Below are 1,232 nucleotides of genomic sequence, written 5' to 3' on the forward strand. Positions count from 1 at the left end.
TGCAAAGATCTGAGCATCCTCCAGACCTCCTCATTCTCAGGTGCCCAGATTTCTCATATCAGACCAGCCTCTTCTCCACACACTACCTCCCATCCTTCCCCCTTGCAGGTGTCCTCCATCCCTAAGAGCACACTATTCCCACCACGATGGTCAGGTGCTGCTGGCTGGCTCATTACAATCGGTATCTTTCTGTAACAGAGGCAGGGGCAACTTTGCTTTTCCTTTTCCCCACTCTTGCCCTGCCACAGAGCCTAACAGGACAATCTCCTCCCCTTGTCTGTAGGCGAGGGCATGTGGGGGCTGAAGGACTTTTCAGTGTCTTGGCCATGTAGCTACTGGGACTATGACCTGTAAGAACCACTTTTCTGCAGAAGGATGGAGCTGTGTGTGAATTGGTTCCACCAAGTGTTCGCTTTTCCCTTGGGAAGGTCTGTACACCTGTACTATAGCCTGGGATTTATTCCAATTTTAATTTCTCCCAGTGGCTGCTGGCACAGAGTGGGGAGGGGGCCTATGCTCTGTAAGGGAGATGTAAACATCTCTCAGGTTTAAGCCATATCTTTCTACTTGAAGAGATAATAAGAATATGTTTTTTGTAAATTGCAAGTGATGTTTTAAATACATTTTATCTCTCCTATCCTGTTTTGTTCTTATTTCAGCAAACAGAATACAGTAGTCTTTACTTGATCTAGACAGTAGACATTTCTTATACATGAGCCTTTTGTTAAATGAAGTGATCACAAGTGAGAGGGCAGCATTAAGTTTCAGAGTTATCTGTGCTGAGAAGCACCCAAACCTTTCCACGTTACAATTCTGGAGTATTTTGGAGGCTTGAAATGTGAAAAATGAAGATCTTCCTTTGGAAAAAGGCTAAAGGGCTGATGAATTGTTGTAGAGCAGCTCCAGATCTATGAAATATGGAGAGTGTGTGGTGTTACATCCCCCTCCCCATGCCCTGCATGCATAGGTGGTTCACAACTTTTCGTGGGTACCACTCACGTGGGAATGTGAGCAATAAAAGTAGGAGGTGGGGAGTGTGTGTGGGTTAAGCATGGTGTGCATCATGGGCTCCTCAGCCTGTGCCTTGGTGTTCAAGTGAGGGACTTGGCTGCCTGTAATGTACATTGGGAAAAGCCACCTCAATGCTCTTTGATCCATGTTATCTAGCTGCTGCTTGGCCAGTATGCACTGGTAACTCCCCGTACTCACCCTCCTCATCCTCAGAAGCCTTG

Source organism: Geospiza fortis, unplaced genomic scaffold, assembly GCF_000277835.1.
Source record: "Geospiza fortis unplaced genomic scaffold, GeoFor_1.0 scaffold286, whole genome shotgun sequence".
NCBI lineage: Eukaryota > Metazoa > Chordata > Aves > Passeriformes > Thraupidae > Geospiza > Geospiza fortis.